The 6,972-nt window shown below is 46.5% G+C and overlaps 1 pseudogene; it reads left to right on the forward strand.

Annotated features, from left to right (window-relative positions):
• The first annotated feature begins 1,233 nt into the window (after positions 1-1,233).
• On the forward strand, positions 1,234-2,687 carry LOC105724173 (eukaryotic translation initiation factor 3 subunit F-like; annotated as a pseudogene).
• The last annotated feature ends 4,285 nt before the right edge of the window (positions 2,688-6,972 follow it).

A 6,972-nucleotide genomic window follows, 5' to 3' on the forward strand; every position in this document is an offset into this window, starting at 1 on the left:
ATCTCTACTAAAAATACAAAAACAATTAGCTGGTCGTGGTGGCGCATGCCTATAATCTCAGCTACTCGGAAGGCTGAGGCAGGAGAATCACTTGAACCTGGGAGGCGGAGGTTGCAGTGAGCCGAGATCGCACCACTGCACTCAAGGCACGACAGAGTGAGACTTGGTCTCAAAAAAAACAAACATACTTCTTTTTGTAAACCCAGCCATGCCTGACCCGTGGCAGACACTTCCCTGGGTGAATGGATGAACCTGAATGTTTACCAACATTGGATATATAAAGACTAGAAAAGTGAGATGGGGACGTATTATTGAGGGCTTTGAAAGTCAAAGTTTTGTTTTTTGTTTTTGTTTTCATTTTTAAGATGAAGTCTTATTCTGTCACCCAGGCTGGAGTGCAATGGCGTGATCTCGGCTCACTGCAACCTCCACCTCCCAGGTTCAAGCGATTGTCCCGTCTCAGCCTCCCGAGTAGCTGGGATTACAGGCACCCACCATCATGCCCGCCTAATTTTTTTTGTATTTTTGTAGAGACAGGGTTTCACCATGTTGGCCAAGTTGGTCTCGAACTCCTCCTGACCTCAGATGATCTGCCTGCCTTGGCCTCCCAAAGTGCTGGGATTACAGGCGTGAGCCACCACACCCAGCCAATTTTTGAACTTTTCTAAGCAATTGGGAATCATTAAGCACTAGTGTACCATGATGCATGCTCTAATTTAGTTTCATTACTCTAATTGTGGGCTTTCATTACTTTAATTGGAGGCAAAAAAAATAAATTATGAGTCTACTGCAATATGATAGTCACAAAATGATGTTAGCGCTGGGTGTAGTGGCTCACATCTGTAATCCCAGCACTTTGAGAGGCTGAGGTGAGAGGATTGCTTGAGTCCAGTTCAAGACCAATCTGGACAACATAGCAACGCCCCATCTCTATTAAAAAAAAAAAAAAAATGCTGGGCGAGGTGGCTCATGCCTGTAATCCCAGCACTTTGGGAGGCTGAGGTGGGTGGATCACCTGAGGTCGGGAGTTTTAGACCAGCCTGACCAACATGGCGAAACCCCATCTTCAAAAAAAAAAAAAAAAAAAAGTCCTGGTGCAGTGGCTCATGCCTGTAATCCCAGCACTTTGGGAGGCTGAGGCAGGCGGATCATGAGGTCAGGGGATCGAGATCAGCCTGACCAACATGGCAAAACCCCATCTCTACAAAAATACAAAAATTAACATGTAGCTTCTCTCTTGACAAGATGGCCACCCTGGCGGTATCAGCAAGTGCTCCTCGCACTCTGCCGGCCCCAGCCTGGACAGCAGCCTCAGCCTCGGTCCCAAGCCCAGTCCCACCCCAGCGCCAGCACTAGCACTGGCTGCAGCTCCGCTCCAGCCTCATCCTCAGACCCTATAGCAACAGCGGCTATGACTGCGGCTCTGGGCCAGACCTCGGACTCAGCGCAAGCTCCAGTGCAAGCTCCAGAGCAGGCTCCGGTGCCCGCTATGTTTGGTCCTGCTATTCCAGGGTCCGTCCCCGGCAGCTGCGTGGTCAGGCTGTGCGCAGTCATTTTGGCCTCCATTGTGGACAGCTAAGAGTGATGGAACGAGGGAGCTATCCGAGTTATCGGGACCGTGTTGGGAACTGTGGACAAACACTCGGTGGAGGTCACCAATTGGTTTTTAGTGCCGCACAGTGAGTAAGAAGATGAAGTGGCTGTTTACACAGAATTTGCTAAGAACATGTATGAACTGCAGCCAGGCGCAGTGGCTCACGCCTGTAATCCCAGCACTTTGGGAGGCTGAGGCGGGCAGATCATGAGGTCAGGGGTTCGAGACCAGCCTTACCAACACGGTGAAACCCGTTCTCTACTTAAAAATACAAAAAAAAAAGGGATGTGGGGGCTAAAAAAAAATTAACCGGATGTGGTGGTGCACACCTGTAATCTCAGCTACTTGGGAGGCTGAAGGAGAATTGCTCGAACCCGGGAGGCGGAGGTTGCGGTGAGGCGAGAGCGCACCATTGCACTCCAGCCTGGGCAACAAGAGTGAAACCCCGTCTCAAAAAAAAAAAAAAAAAAAAAAAAATTGAAAATTAGAACATGTATGAACTGCATAAAAAATGAGCCCATCCTCGGCTGGTAGGCTACCCCGGCTGGTAGGCTCCAGGCCATGACATCACAGAGCACTCTGTGCTGATTCATAAAGGCTACAGCCTGGAGGCCCCTAATCCCATCCACCTGGCTGTGCTCACAAGTCTCCAGAACATCTACAGGAGCCTCAAGGCCTGTGTCAGCACTTTAATGGATGTCCCTCGGAGGACCACGGGAGTGACATTCACACCTCTGACAGTGAAATATACATATGTGACACTGAACGCACTGGAGTTGACCTGATCACGAAGACCTGTTTTAGCCCCAACCGAAGGATCAGACTCTCAAGTGACTTGCAGCAAGTAGGAGGGGCATCAGCCTGCATCCAGGATGCCCTAACCACAGTGTTGCAATATGCATATGTCTGGAAACGTGTCAGCTGACAATACCGTGGGTCGCTTCTTGACGTGCCTGGTTAGGCAAGCACCCAAAATAGTTCCCAGTGACTTCCAGACCATGCTTAACAGCAAGATCAGTGACCTGCTGATGGTGACCGGGCCAATCTCACACATTCACAGACTGCCCTCAGTAAGAAACTTGTAAACCTGTGAATGGGTCCCAAGCAGTAATCCTAGCACTTGGGGAGGCTGAGGCAGTACACCTGCCAGTCTAGGTCTCTGAAGGGGAAATGGTTTTTTGTGATCGAGTCACACTGAGACAGTCAACTGCCTGTGACTCTAATAAACATAGCCTACCTTTTGTAAAAGGTAAAAAATGAAAAAAAAAAAGACATATTAGATATTTATATATATTTTTATATTTTTTGTTTTTTTCTTTTGTTCTTTTTATATTTTGTTATTTTTTGTTACATATTTATATAATACTTATATATATTTATATATAAAGAACCATATATATACATATATATTTATATATAAACTCCTTTGAAACCCACAAACTGTGAGCACATTTCCTCCTCAAAATGTGTCTTTGTCTCAGAGAATTCATTTACATCATTTTTTTCAAAACAGGAAAACAATTAGGTCACAGGGTAGGAACTAAGATGAACTCTAACAGCTTTGTCCTCCAGGCTCTGGAGCCTGAAATTGGGCATACTTAGTATCTCGTGTTGCCTTCCCCTATCTTCTAGTTGAAAAACTCTTTGTTCTTTATCTCTTAACTGTCTCTCTTAATTCCTCAGCCCCTTTATTCCTCAGCCTGGTAAAGCAGTGTTTTTCTTTTTTTCCTTTTTAGGCTCTGTATATAATTTGTGCTTTGGGAAGCTCTCAACTCTGCTGATAGAAATTTCTGGAACCACTGGAGCACCCTGTTCTCCTAACTTGAGGCTAATCTTTAGCCTTTAATTTCTAAAGCCTGTTTATGCCATATTCTTTTTTTTTTTTTTTTTTTTTGGATCAACAGCCGCACACCGTGCAGACCCGACATGCTCCCCGGCTGAGCCCAGAATTTTTTTTTTTTTTTTTTTGAGATGGAGTCTCTCTCTCTTGCCCAGGCTGGAGTACAGTGGCTCAATTTTGGCTCACTGCAACCTCCGCCTCTCAGGTTGAAGCAATTCTCCTGCTTCAGCCTCCCAAGTAGCTGGGATTACAGGCACATGCCTCCAAGCCTGGCTAATTTGTATTTTCAGTAGAGATGTGGTTTCACCATGTTGGCCAGGCTGGTCTCAAACTCCTGACCTCAAGTGATCCCCCAACCTCAGCCTCCCAAAGTGCTGGGATTACAGATGTGAGCCACTGTGCCCAGCCTATGCCACACTTTTACATACTGTGCCGCCAGCACACCACCTCCCATCACAACACCATAGTCATTTTTACGCACTAAATCATTTTCAAATATAAGATTATAGTTTCACCAGGCATGGTAGCTGGCAAAAGAGCCTGGACAACAAGGGCGAAACTCCATCTCAAAAAAAAAACCAAAGCCAGGCATACTGGCTCACGCCTGTAATGTCAGCACTTTGGGAGGCTGAGGCAGGTGGATCACAAGGTCAAGAGATCAAGACCATCCTGGTCAACATGGTGAAACCCCGTCTCTACTAAAAATTCAAAAAATTAGCTGGGCATGGTGGCGCGTGCCTGTAGTCCCAGCTACTTGGGAGGCTGAGGCAGGAGAATTGCCTGAACCCAGGAGGCGGAGGTTGCAGTGAGCAGAGATCGTGCCATTGCACTCCAGCCTGGGTAACAAGAGCGAAACTCCGTCTCAAAAAAAAACAAAAACAAAAAAAACAAATTTGGTGGCATGTACCTGTGGTCCCAGCCACTAGGGAGGCTGAGGTAGGAAAATCCCCTGAATCTAGAAGGTGGAGGCTGCAGTGAGCCGTGTTGGTGCCACTGTACTTCAGTCTGGGTGACAGAGGCCCTGTCTCAAAAAAAAAGTTTCAGATTTTGGGGCATTTCAGATTTTGGATTTTTGTATCTAAAATCTGATTCTGTGTTATGAGAAAACACTGAAAAAAAAATCTGATTCTATATTGTTATTTATTTTTTTTTGAGGCAGGGTCTGACTATGTTGCTCAGGCTGGTCTAGGCCTTCTGGGCTCAAGCTATCCCTCTGCCTTGGGCTCCCAAAGTGCTGGGATTACAGGCATGAACCACTGCACCTGGCTCTGATTGTGTATATATATATATATATATATATATACACACATATATATATATTTTGATCCTATATATATATATATATATTTTTTTTTGAGACGGAGTTTTGCTCTTGTTACCCAGGCTGGAGTGTAATGGCACAATCTCGGCTCACCGCAACCTCCACCTCCTGGGTTCAAGCAATTCTCCTGCCTCAGCCTCCCGAGTAGCTGGAACTACAGGCGTGCGCCACCATGCCCAGCTAATTTTTGTATTTTTAGTAGAGACGGGGTTTCACCATGTTGACCAGGATGGTATCGATCCCTTGACCTCATGATCTACCCGCCTCAGCCTCCGAAAGTGCTGGGATTACAGGCATGAGCCACCACGCCCGGCCCTGATCCTATATTTTTTAAAGTTTCTCAGTTTTAATTTCCATTCGGACAAATGTTGGTAGATACAACCAACATAAATACAAAGCTTTTTGGGGTCCTCAATACATTTTAAGAACATAGGCCAGACATGGTGGCTCATGCTTGCAAATCCCAGCACTTTAGGAGGCTGAGGCATAACAGCTTGAGCACAGGAGTTCAAGACCAGCATGAGCAATATAGTAAGACCTTGTCTCTACAAAAAAAAATAAAAGAGGCCAGGTGCAGTGGCTCACACCTGTAATCTCAGCACTGTGGGAGACCAAGTCAGGTGGGTCAATTGAGATCAGAAGTTTGAGACCAGCCTGGCCAATATGGTGAAACCCCTCTCTACTAAAAATACAAAAATTAGCCGGGCATGGTGGCACATGCCTATAGTCCCAGCTACGCGGGAGGCTGAGGCAGAAGATTCTCTTGAACCCAGGAGGCAGAGGTTGCAGTGAGCTGAGATCGCACCACTGTATTCCAGGCTGGGTGACAGAGCGAGACTCCGTCTCAAAAAAAAAAAAAATTAATTAAAAAATAAAATTTTAAAAAGAATATAGAGGGCTTCTAAGACAAAAAAAGTTTGAGAAACAGTGATGTATTAGATTATATATAGGCTGGGCGTGGTGGCTCATGCCTGTAATCCCAGCTGAGGCAAGTGGATCGCTTGAGCTCATTAGCTCCAGATCAGCCTGGGCAACATGATGAAACTCCATCTCTATCAAAAATACAAAAAATTAGCTGGACATGATGATGCGCGTGCCTGTGGTTCCAGCTACTTGAGAGGATCTCTTGAGCCTGGGAGGTAGAGGCTGCAGTGCTACACTCCAGCCTGGGTGACAGAGTGAGACCCCATCTCAAAAAAAAAAAATTATATATACATGCTTTTCCCAGTATCTGATATATAAACACTCAAATAAGTAGTACCTTTTTTTTGTTTTTTGAAACAAGGTCTCACTCTGTCACCCAGGCTGGAGTGCAGTGGCATGCCGGTGGCTCAAGGCAGCCTCGACCTCCCGGGCTCAAGTGATCCCCTCCCCTGACTACCAGTAACTACAGGCCTGCACCACTACGTGCTCTTAAACTCCTGGGATCTTGCAATCACCTGCCTCAGCCTCTGAAAGTGCTGGGATTACAGGTGTGAGCCACGTCCAGCCAGTAGTACCTGTTAGTATGTGGTAGGAGCATAGGGCAGTGGTGGGGGCTAAGTTTGAAGTTTAGGGACAGATTGTGAAGCGCTTTCAGTGCTATTGATAAATTTTTTTTTATTTTTTATTTTATTATTATTATTTTTTTTAGACAGAGTTTCGCTCTTGTTACCCAGGCTGGAGTGCAATGGCGCGATCTCGGCTCACTGTAACCTCCGCCTCCTGGGTTCAGGCAATTCACCTGCCTCAGCCTCCTGAGTAGCTGGGATTACAGGCATGTGCCACCATGCCCAGCTAATTTTTTGTATTTTTAGTAGAGACGGGGTTTCACCATGTTGACCAGGATGGTCTCGATCTCTTGACCTCGTGATCCACCCGCCTCGGCCTCCCAAAGTGCTGGGATTACAGGCGTGAGCCACCGTGCCCAGCCACTCACCATAATTTTTATTTTTATTTTTCCTTGAGACAGGGTCTCACTCTGTTACCCAAGCTGGAGTGCAGTGGTGCGATCTTGGCTCACTGTAACCTCTGCCTCCCAGATTCAAGCAATTCTCCTGCCTCAGCCTCCCAGGCAACTGGGACTACAGGTGTGCGCCACCACACCTGGCTAATTGTTTTAGTAGAGACAGGTCTCGCCATGTTGTCCAGGCTGGTCTTGAACTCCTGGCCTCAAGTGATCTACCTGCCTTAGCCTCCCAAAGTGCTGGGATTACAGGTGTGAACCACTGCACTTGG

The sequence above is a fragment of the Aotus nancymaae genome, unplaced genomic scaffold, assembly GCF_030222135.1.
Source record: "Aotus nancymaae isolate 86718 unplaced genomic scaffold, 86718_ANA_hifiasm-v0.15.2.pri h1tg000108l, whole genome shotgun sequence".
Taxonomy (NCBI): Eukaryota; Metazoa; Chordata; class Mammalia; order Primates; family Aotidae; genus Aotus; species Aotus nancymaae.